Source organism: Tursiops truncatus, chromosome 2 (genome assembly GCF_011762595.2).
Source record: "Tursiops truncatus isolate mTurTru1 chromosome 2, mTurTru1.mat.Y, whole genome shotgun sequence".
NCBI lineage: Eukaryota > Metazoa > Chordata > Mammalia > Artiodactyla > Delphinidae > Tursiops > Tursiops truncatus.
In genome coordinates this window covers 7,490,947-7,502,425 of record NC_047035.1, presented here as the reverse complement: position 1 = coordinate 7,502,425, position 11,479 = coordinate 7,490,947, and positions in this window count along the sequence as shown.

Genomic DNA, 11,479 nt, shown 5'->3' with positions numbered 1-11,479 from the left:
TATTTGGGGAGAAGCTTCGAGAACAAGTTGAGGAGCAGCTGTCCTTCTATGAGACTGGAGAGATTCCACGAAAGAATCTGGATGTCATGAAGGCGGCAATGGTTCAGACAGAGGAAGCGGCTGCTGAGATTACTAGGAAGAAACAGAAGAAGAAATGCTTGAAGAAGGAAAAGAAAAGACTGGCTGCGATTGCCCTGGTGTCTTCAGAAAACAGCAGTAGGACCCCGGAGGAATGTGAGGAGACAAGTGAAAGACCCAAAAAGAAGAAAAAGCAGAAACCCCAGGAGGCTCCTCCGGAGAATGGAATGGAAGACCCATCTGTATCCTCCAAACCCCCCAAAAAGAAATCTTTCTCCAAGGAGGAGCTGGTTAGCGATCTTGAAGAGACACTTGGCAGTGGAAGTCTTACCAAGAGGAAGAAATCTTTCCCCAAAGAGGAACCAGATAGTGACCCTGAAGAGTCAGGAAACAAGAGGGTTCCCGAGAAAAAGAGGAAATTCTCTTCCAGGGAGGAGCCTCTCAGCAGTGGACCTGAAGAGGCTGCTGCCAGCAAGAACAGCAGCTCCAAGAAAAAGAAAAAGCTCCGAAAGCTGTCCCAGGAAAATGAGAATGGACATTTCCCTCGTAGGGCATAACTTACAGAGATATTTCCCAGCCTATCCCCTATAGCCCAATAAAAATAAAAACAAATTCACGAGTGAAAAAAAAAAATGAGTAGCTAGAACACACACACACACACACACACACACACACACACACACACACGCACACACCGCTGGAGTTAATGAAGTGGTGGGGGCGTTTCCCTAACTTTTTAATTCTTGAGCATCTTAGGGATCAACATTTGGCGTGTGACTCTGGGTATTTCTATTAGTATATGGTGAACTGGGGAAATTAAACACGATTTGGAAACAGAACTTATATAACACATAATTTACATAACTTCTTTTGTGCCAGTAAAAGAGATTGTGTTCAGATGCAACTGGGCCCTTGAAAAAGCCATCGAGCTACTTCTCATTTCACGACTCCTTTCTAATAATCCTCTCCAGAGCCCCCAAGGATGGAGAGTTTGGAGGCTGCCTTTAACATCAGGCAACAAGCCACACCCCTGCACCCTTGCCGTGAGAGTCACCATATTTTTCATTTCTTCAACTTGCACTGGCAATCTGTTGTAGCATAATTTACACATTTACACGTTTTAGAGAGCAAGGCACAGTCATTCAACTTAATTCCAAAAAACATAAGCACTGCAGGCCTGCCTCTGCACATTAGTTTTGCAAAGCATATGAACGCCTTTGCCGAAACCCAATGCAAGGCACAGGCTTATTTGGAATCCGTGTCAAGAGGTATCTGCTGTTTGTCATTTCCCACCCAAAGTTCTCTGGAGTGGTCATTTTTAGCCCTATTGGGTTGACCTTTAAATATTGGTCTGGGGTCGGCAAGCCTTGGTCCTGGGTTCAGCCTACCTTCCAGGTCTGTGGGTTCACTAGCATTCTGCAGACGCCAGGAATTCTGCTGACGAACTTGCTTCTAAGTGTCAGGGAAGCAGGTTTTACCCAACTCTTCTATGAAGAGTCATTTGACTGATTCATCCTCCCACACTGACTATTTCTTTTAAATGGGCTTATAAAGCTCAGTGGAAAACAGAGTTGGTGCCTCTTAGCTGGAGTAAAATCTTTGGAATTGCACAGAATTGGGTGCAAGACTCGCCCCTTCCCTTTCTGGCCTGGTGACCTTGAAGGTGAACTTTACCCCTCTGGGACCCCATTTCCATTTCTGTCAACAGAAGGGAAAAGTGTTCACTAAAAATCTTGTGTTAAAGAACTGGTGAGAAAACGTACGGGGAAATAGCATTGGCACAGTGATCCCTCCTTTGATATCCATTCTCTTCCCGTCTCTTTGCCGGTGGGAGGTGGAGCTGTCGCTCAGCAAAGGAAAAGGACAAATCATTTGCAGAACAAAGTGTGCCTCGCATCTCTCAAGAGGAAGGCTCCTCTGAAAGACACTGTTTGTGACCCCCTCTGACAGTCGTCTTGGTATACAGAGTAATTGAGTTTCCCTCCTATTCAATTGGGCTGCTTCCTTAAAAGTAGTGATTAAAACAGATTTACTGGAGGGCAGGATGACATTTATATGGACTAGAGGCATTTTCCTGTTCATTTTGTTTGGGGAGTAACCTTTCAGAAAGGGTAGATTTAATTTAGGGAACATTTCATTAAGCCAGGAATGGATCACTGGAAGGAATACTCTTACAAGGAAAAATGCTACCCTCTCAGAAGGGTGTGCTCAGTTTTAAAAATCTGACAGTTAAGGGAATTGAGGATCTGGGGAGGGAGGGGTATGCTTCTTTGAGTTGGTGTTACTTGGATTTCTTGCCTTTTCTGTCTTGTGTTTGCCCTGCCTTTTTTGGTTTTAAATAATCAGTGACGCAGGAATGCCCATTCACTACTGCTGAAAATTGTTGGTGAAGTCGAAATAAATAGAGTCATATAAATGCAGACACTTTAGGTGCTAATCTGTATGTTGAATTTGTTCAAAGAGTGATCAATCTTTCCCCTGACCACCAAAGTCCACCTTCAGTTATTAGAGCTATTTGGAGATCTTTTAGGATGGCTGTATGTCAACTCTTTCTTAGCCAGAAAGTTGAATGTCCAGCAGAAAACATCAAGGAACAGGGTGGACTTCATAAGTTTGGATAACACAGTAGCCTAGGGGAATAACACACATTTATACAAAAGCAGCATTTATTCACCGAATCTTTCCTTCTTGACCCTAATAGAACAGAACACAAAGGTGTTTTTAAAGACCTTTGGGTGGTCTTTGGCAAATCTTTTGGTGTAAGGAGGTTTTTATGTTGTTCTCGTTGTGTTGTTGTTTTTGCCCCTTTGAGAGGTTTTCTCGCTGCCTCTCCTGGTTGTTCAGTCGAGTATTCACTATGGCTCTCATGGCAAAATCTCAAAAAGAGAAACCATTTGAAACCAGGTTCCCAAACATCTCTTCTGTTCTTGAACTCAAAGTGTCTGTCCAAATACCAAGTGCACCATCCACCTTCTCCCTTTGGCATAGTACCAAGCCCAATACTATGAAGTCCTTGAAGATGCACTAATTCAATCACGTTTAGAATCTAGTGCAAACTGACTTAAGTTTTATGCAAAAATCTAGTATCACCCTTGTTTCCATGAAATTTTCCCTGGACTAGAAAGACTTCAGCAACTTGTAATAACCTATAAAGGAAAAGAAGAATCTGAAAAAAATAGATAGATAGATAGATAGATAGATAGATACATAGATACATAGATACATAGATATTGATACCGGGCAGGACCCTGTGGGGCTCCTGGGCACAAAAGCCTTTCTGTGTTCCTCATTTCTTGATTATAGGAAATAGTCTTCATTCAGCCTCCACGACCTTCCCCGAGTTCCAAGGGGCAGGTTCAAACAGATGCTAATTAGAGAAGGGAGGGTATTGGAGACAAGGGAAGGACAGTCAAGAAACAATTGAGCAGGCTTGGGGCAGAGTCCTGTTTCCCCCTCAAGGGATATGCATAACAATATCTTGAGCTGTTTTGCAGATACTGAAACCCGAACCAGGTGGGAGAAGTTAACTGTATGCTGCCCACAAGCACTGAACCACAGACCACTGGGAACCAGAAGGTTGACGATGCTGACTTCCACTTACCTCACCACCAACTAATCAGAAGATTGTCCACGAGCTGATCACGCCCTTTCTGAACCATTACTATAAAACTCCTCACTACCCCCTCCAGGTTGGGACACACAGTTTTGAGGGTGTTAGCCTGCTGTGGTCCCCTTTGCCTGGCAAAGCAATAAAGCTATTCTTGTCTACTTCACCCAAAACTGTCTCTAAGATTTAATTTGGTGTCGGGGTACAGAGACTATCTACAGATAGATAGATAGATAACTGAATCACTTTGATGTACACCTGAAGCTAACACATTGTAAATTAACTATGATTCATTTGAAAGAAAAAATAGCTTTTCTAACAACATAGTCTACTACGTATGATAATGTATCACAATTTTGTGGCATTCATTGATCAGAAAACATTCTGGAGGTAAGCTTTGAAATTTCTTGATGAATTAAAATAGTTTTTAAATTAATCTATTGCTTGATGTACGTTTAAAAATTATTTCAGGCAAAAGTTACCATTTTTTGGTCATCTTTCTAATTTGCAGACATTTGTAAAAACCTTGCAACAGAGGAGATGCTGTGAGACAAGCACTCTTACATGCTTGTTGCAGGAGGGTAAAGTGGTATAATTTTTATGAAAGGCAATTTGCCAATATGCATCAGGAACATTAAATATGCTGGTACCCTTTGACCTTGTAATTCTATTTCCAGGAATCCATTCTAAGAAAGTAATCCAACATAGCCATTTTCTATGAATTGTTTTATTTAAGCATTACTGCAATTATGAAGAAAAAAAGGGAAACTACAAAATGCCCCCAAACAGGCCAAAGATTAGCTAAAGTATTGTATATAAATATTAGATTATATAAATGAGGAAATTTTAGCAATATAATGAAATATTTATTGATGAGATTAAGAGCAAAATGCAGTGAACTCAACTCTATAAAATGTACATGCACAGAAGACAATGCAAATAAATCATGCCAAAGTATTTATTATTGGTTATTGTTTTGGACCATTTTTCCTTCTTACTTTATCATTTTTGTATTATAAGCATGTAAAATAATTAAAAACATTATAAGCAGTAATCATAATTTGGCCAAAATTGTGTGTGTGCACTTGTGTGTTTAGATGAAAAAATTTATTTTAGAAAAAATATGTCTAGCAAGAAAGATGAAACAAAGAAATAGTTGGGTTAAGTTCACATTTTTCAAACCTACTTGTGCTTCTAAAATAAAATTCTGCCTCTACACACTGGGTTCCTGGAAGCTGACCAAAATCTGCTCAGTAATATTAACTCCACTTAAAAAAGGGAAGAGAACATATTGAACGGCATTCACTTACGGTCTGGGTGCTTGGAGGAGATCAGTTGGTGAGTACCAAAGTGATGACATGCATGTTTCTATTTGCATGTTGAAAATTGACAGATAATTGAAAAGAATCAGCATATGCAATTTCTCAGAGGAAGCAAGCTGAAAAGTCAGAGGAACCTTGCCTACAAAGGCATCCTGTTGCCCCAAGTCTCGTTGCAGAATGTTCTAGAACCATATAACTTTTTAGTTATCATCACATGGATTCCCTGTTTGTTGGGGACCATGAAGACCTTTGCCTGGCTGCCCAGCCAATGCAATAACAGTGTGTATATTCAGAACTTCTTCCCTGTTCATTTCTCCAATTATGATTGCTGAAAACTTGCAGAGACCTTACACAGGAAATCATCAGAAATCATAATCCATCCTGGTGCGTTTTAGAGTATCCACAGAAATACTCTAGAGAACAGCCTTATCTACTTATTAGGTTTTAAACTAGAAATGGTAGGACTGGCTTTACATTAAACAAATATTTAATATATATATATATTTTAAAAGAATCATGACCATCTAACAATATTTTAAGGTTGAAGCCATGCACAAAATATACACACTAATAGGTTAAAGAATAAAAGCATGTAGAAGTATAAAAGAAATATCAAATTTGTCCCTAATTAAAGAAAACACAACTACTGAATAGAGATGTTTTGCGGAGGGAACAAGAGATGGTGAAAGTCACAAAGCCAGAAGAATGGGGGAAGAGGCAGAGAGAGAGTTAAAAGAAACTTTACTAACAATAACATGAGATTTTGGTTGTAGCTGTGTAAGGTTAGACCTAAAATACCTATGGGAAACTATAAATCTGAATTTACCACCTCGTTCTGCCCCCAGGGCAGGGGTAAGTGTGCTGAGAAGCAAACAATTTATCCGAGAACATTGCATGCACGTCTCTTTCCTTTAGTGCTCCAGTATCCCACAAAATGTATTTATTTAACAAATGTCACCCAAAACAGCTTGGTAGCAGATGAGGTTTATTTAATGGCAGTAAAACAGGTAAAACATTCCCTACATTTTTTGTCTCTGTTTATGTTTCTATCAAAAAAAAAAAAAAAAACTGAGCTAGTTACAGCTCTTTACACACTCAAACAGAACCGTGGCATATATTTGGGAAGTCATGCAAATTTCACTCAGTAACTGGCTAGGAAAATACACATCTCTATATTTTCTCAAAGCAATTTATGATTTCTCTACCCAGAGGACAGGAGCATCCAATCCAGATTCAACTTTTTTTTATTTTAGTATTTTTTTTTTTCGAATGCTTTCTCCTTCAAGATTTGCCGTGTCGATCTGGCACCGGTTTTAAGTTCTTTTAAGTCTACTGTTCTCTTCCTATTTTAGCTTTACTATGCTTTGGAGTGCCCTCTCAGTGAGGAAAAAAACCCCACCCGACCTCCCCCCCCAGTCCTTTCAGCTGTAACCTTTCTACAAGTAAATGCTAATTGAAAAAGAAAGAACACCACTAATCTTGGAATTTAAATGCATTTAACAAAACCAATCTCACTCTAAATTGTTGTTTCGCCATTCCCTTTTCCCTAACAGATGTCGAGAAACTGCAATTCTTATTAAGAACACTTGACTGTTTACTCAGCACGAGAACTTCTGCCTCAGTCTGTATCAATCTAAACGCGTTTTGAGACGTCAGGACCCCGAAAAGTGCAGACAGTTAGTTGGTTATTTTTAAATGTAATCTTCACATAAAAGCATCACAGCATTTTCCCTTTCACTTTGTCAACCTTTCTCTTTTTTAACGATGGCATCCAGCATCGGCAGACGAGGGAATTTTTATGACCCGTTCCATTTAAGTTGCTGTTGGCACGAGCAGTGGCTTTGTCATGAGGCGAATGAAATTATTAGTTAAGTTTATGAAGTTGATTGGGAGAAAATGTGCTGTCCAAGATTCTCTAGCCCAAACGCTTAACATCTGAAATGGAGTTGCGTTTTCCTGGTGGTGTGTGCATGTGTGTGGGCGCCCACTGGACACACAGGTCGACAGGGAGGGGGTCCCTGCTAGGTGGGGTCCCTGGTGTGGTACTGGCTGGCAGACGGGGATGAGATGAGCACATGTCCACGTCGGAATCTAGAACACCCTCACACTCACTTGGCCTTATCCTCCAAGAGTCTTATCGTATTTGTCATTTGTTTAAAAGCACTTGCTTAGCACTTGGCATGTAACATACATATACTGCACGCGCGAGCTGCGTGATTTTGCAGCTCTGTGTTTGCACTGGGTTGTAGGGGCCCTTGTCATCTTGCCAGAACCAAGCTGCACGATTTGGAAAGTTATATTTTCAGAATTCTTGGCATTTTGACATGTTTTCCCTTTCCAGCTCACTGTCCCTTTGATTAAACTTATTAAGAATAGAAGAAAAATAAAAGAGATAAGGAAATAGTATCAAGTCAGAAATGGAAAAAAAATTCCTTGCTTGGAATGTAACTGGGACGTGTAGTTTTTGGTTCCCTGATAGTAAATCGACTCAGGCAGTCGAGTGCTCTGATGTATCACCTTGACTTTGTATAGCAACTGATGATACAGCTCTTATTTGCTCCATTTTATAGGTGAGAAAACTGAGGATCTGAAAGGGTGATTTGACCTCAAAGCTGGTCTGTAAAAGAGGCCAGACTAGTACTAAAGCTTATATATACTCTTATCCAGATCCTGCAGGTTGCTGGCATTTTTCCTTTTTGAATTTCCTTTTAAAACTCTTCAGAGACATTTAAACATATATGTAAAGTCTCTCACTACATGGTAAGCTCCTGAAGGGCAAAATTTGTCCTGATTTAATATGGTATAATCCCCAGAGCTTGCACACTCCACCTGGTCATGTATTAGCAGTCAAATGATGAATTAAGGAACCAACAAATACATTAATTGCTAGAGTTGCAGTCACATCTGCACCTTAGGTATAACTTTCCAGTAGAAATTGACTTTTCTAGCCTGAAGTTAAAAAAAAAAAGGAAACATTCTGGGCACTGGGTCCTGGCCCCCAGGTCAATTGGCATGTGTGGTTCAGGTGGAAAACTGTTTCCCTCACTTGTTCTAACAGATTTCCATGCTTTGGACTTCAGTGTGTGTCTGAGATTCTTTGGGTGAAAACAGGGTTGAACTTGGAGACAGGCAGCCCAGCCCAGTGGACAGTCCTGGACTCTGGAATCAGGCGGGCCTGGTGCTGGACTCACCTCTCAAGCAGCTTCAGGAAAATGATCTTGTCTAAGACCCAATGTCCTCCTGATGACGGTGACAAGTATCAGTCTTCCCCGCAGGGTGTCTGCCAGGACTGAGTAAGGGAAGTGCGGAGATGTGGTGACTTGTAACTGTACAGTCAGCTTCAGTTTATGTTAGTAAAAATTATAAACTTGAAGATTCAAACAGCAAAGGGCAGGGGTTATAACGTTTAGTCTTAAGCGTGTCCCGTCTCCTAATTTTCTCCTGTTTCCTATTTGTTTTCCATTTCTTTGTCTTTCTGTTGCTTTCCTGCCTCCGTCTCTTTCTGCTTTGCTTCTCTTTTCCTGACTCCTGCTCTCTCTCCATCTTCTGTTTCCTCCCTTTTCTCGCTTCCCACTTTTTCTAGGTCTCATTTTTCCCCTCCCTTATCTGTAAACCCTGTTCCCAGGCTCTGTTTGTACCTCGATTAGGAGTAGCAGGGAGGAGGGCGCCCAGAGGTGGGCAGTGGGAGGCATCAATCATGGCTCCTGCTGTGGGTGTTTCCATGGGGACAGTCTGGGTTGGAGACTCTCTCCAGGGCAGGATGCTAACCGGATTTTTTGTACTCCAGACACTTAGACTCTCCGAATCCCTCAGCGCCGGCTGAGAGGTATGGCCCTACATCTATCTGGAGAATCCTGGGGAGAAATCCAGCTCTGGTGTTCTCTCTGAGTGTGTCTTCCTCTTGTGTTCTTGGAGCTTCTTGGATAGTAGGTGACAACAGGAGGAAGTGAATAAAGAGGGGGGGGGGGAAGAGGGGAGATGCTAAGACTTAAAAATCTTAAAATAATTTAGTCCAATTTCTTTTATGCAGGAAGAAACTGAATCTCGGAGAGTTCAAGAGACTTTTCCAAGCTGACAGAGAAGGAAACAAGGAGGAAAATTGAAACCCAGGTCTCTTGACACTCAGATTTCTCTCCATTCTTCCTCTTATTTCCTATAAAGTGGACAAGGGAGGGGGTGGGGTAAGAAGGCAAGAAAGAAGGAGAGCACAGCTGAGGATCTGGTGAGGTTTGGCCTTGCCAGGCAGTCCACAGGCTGAGCTACACACACTTGATTTGAAATCAAATGGCTGATTCCTTGAGGAAGACTTTGACCCCTTGATTCCTTTTCCTTTATCAACCCAGCAGCACTTCTCTCCCTTCCTCCTGTAGAAGATCCAGGCTCAAATCCCTCTGACATCTGTGGACACCTGCCTTGGCCCCTGCACTGTGTAAGCAGTGGATAAAGCAGTTCTCCAAATCAGCATTTGAGTTACCTTTTACTGCCCCATTTTATAGATGGAAAAACTGAACAGCAGCTTCCTTTCAGGGTCTTCATCAGATCCACTTTTGTCTGAATCTTTTCCTTCCTCCCTCCCCCCTTCCTTCCTTCCTTCCTTCCTTCCTTTTTTCTTTCTTTCTTTCTTTTCTTTCTTTCTTTCTTTCTTTCTTTCTTTCTTTCTTTCTTTCTTTCTTTCTTTCTTTCTTTCTTTCTTCCTTCCTTCCTCCCTCCCTCCCTTTCCTTTCTTTCTTTCTTTCTTTCTTTCTTTCTCTCTTTCTCTCTCTCTTTCTTTCTTTCTTTCTTTCTTTCTTTCTTTCTTTCTTTCTTTCTTTCTTTCTTTCTTTCTTCCCTTCACCACTTTCTACATTTTTTTCACTCTGTAATAGCCCTAAAGTTCAGCCTTCTCACTTGTCCATGGCAATAAGGAAGCTGATGGTGCAGGAATAAAGGGGGCTAAGTGGGAACTCCTATAGGAAGGCATCCAGTCCCTGCTAGAGAATCTGACCCCTCAGGAAGCAGAAGCAAATGAAAAGGCACACATTAGCACCTGTGATACTTCAGTCTGGAGCTTGGTTCTGAAGGTGCGTGAACAGAGTAGATGAAGAAAGATTCAAGAATCTTCCTACATATGGAATTTCATTCTTTACATTCAGGAGAATCCAACAGAGTCCCCACTAGGATTGAGTCATGCTTCTTGGTTTTGAAGCTGTCAGAATGCTTCAGAAAACAACACAAAAACTATGATTGGTGGGCGCAGAAACAGGGAATTTCTTAATGAGGCAGAAACAACGGCTGGAGAGCAAGTTCTAGACCCACAGAGCGTTCACATTCCCCACGCATCCCCGGCCCTTCCTGTGTGGCTGGCCCATTGGTCCCCACGTGGAATAGCCAAAGGGAAAGACACACGCGGGGGCAGTGCACAGGGAGATACACACTCTATCCAATCCATCTATTCATCTTCCGGGGAGTTTGCAGGAGAAAAGATAAGAAGAATGGATAGGAGGATGAGTTCATTGTTAATAATTTAGATGCTATGTTCTTAGATAGTAATCCACGTTGTCCACATCCAGAAGGTAATTGTGCGCCATTTAGAGAGCTTTTGTCGAATTTGGTAAGTGTGAGCATGACAGGTTCTGCCTGCAACCTTGCCTACCATCTACATAGTTGAGAATCCTCGTACAAAAACTCAACCAGACGTTCCAAAGCCACTGGCATTCAGCATGATTCAAAACAAAACAAAGCAGGAGAGTGAGCTCCAGTTGGCTATCACAGCCTCCTTGTCTTCCTTTCCTTGGAGGAAGGAGCCCTGAGTTGAGCCCCACCGCTGTCATAGCCTGAATTCCTGCCTCTCACTTTCCTGCCCTGTGCTTTTCTCCCACCATTCAGCCACCTGGCCTGCCTCTTTCCGGTTCCGTACCTTCATGGCCTGTTCCAAACCTGTCTTTCATTAGGAACCTCGGGACCTCTTCAACCCCGGGCCACCTCCCCTCTGCCTGGCATCAGTGGAATCTCCTTTCTTGTGCTGACTTCTTCCCCAAATTCACAGCTCTGTCTCCCCAGGTCCACTCTTTCCAACAATCTTTAGGGCTCCTGATGACACAATAGGACACTTCTGCGATTCTCACGTGCTGGGCACGTGAATTCATACAGACGTTAGTGAATATGCACAAGCCGCAGCCTTGGAGGGTCTGATCAAGGCTCATTCACTGCAGATCTGTGCCTCGTAGAGGTTGTTCAGTGCTCTCTGCTCTGTGCTTTGGAACCACGGGGTTGAGGTTGCAATTCTGGCTGGGCCAACTCCTGATGTGCCCTTGGGCCGACTCAGTAAATCCTCTGTGCCTCGGTTTCCTCATCCATCACATGGAGAGGTTAATGCTGCCTGTCTCCCAGGGTACTATGAGGATTAAATGAGTTAATGCATGGACAGCACATGACCAGGACTTGGTATCATTAGTGGTCAATATAGGTGAGCCCTGAAATGTACAGGATATAA